Source organism: Marmota marmota, unplaced genomic scaffold, assembly GCF_001458135.2.
Source record: "Marmota marmota marmota unplaced genomic scaffold, marMar, whole genome shotgun sequence".
NCBI lineage: Eukaryota > Metazoa > Chordata > Mammalia > Rodentia > Sciuridae > Marmota > Marmota marmota.
In genome coordinates this window covers 5169751-5170001 of record NW_026000205.1, presented here as the reverse complement: position 1 = coordinate 5170001, position 251 = coordinate 5169751, and positions in this window count along the sequence as shown.

The following is a 251-nucleotide window of genomic DNA, read 5'->3' as shown; positions in this document are numbered from 1 at the left end:
GGAAGAAAGAATATATTGCTTTATGTGAAAATTATATGAAATTTCATTATTTTATAACTTCTTTTTTTTCAGTACTGGAAACTGAACGCTGGCCTTATACATGCTAGGCAAGTGTCTTGCCTCTGAGCTACATTCCCAGTGAAATTTCACTTGTGATATCCATAAAATAATGTTGTTGGAACATAGCCCATAGCCACACTCATTACTTCTTTTTCTTTTTTCTTTCCTTTTTTTTTTTTTTTTTTGGAACT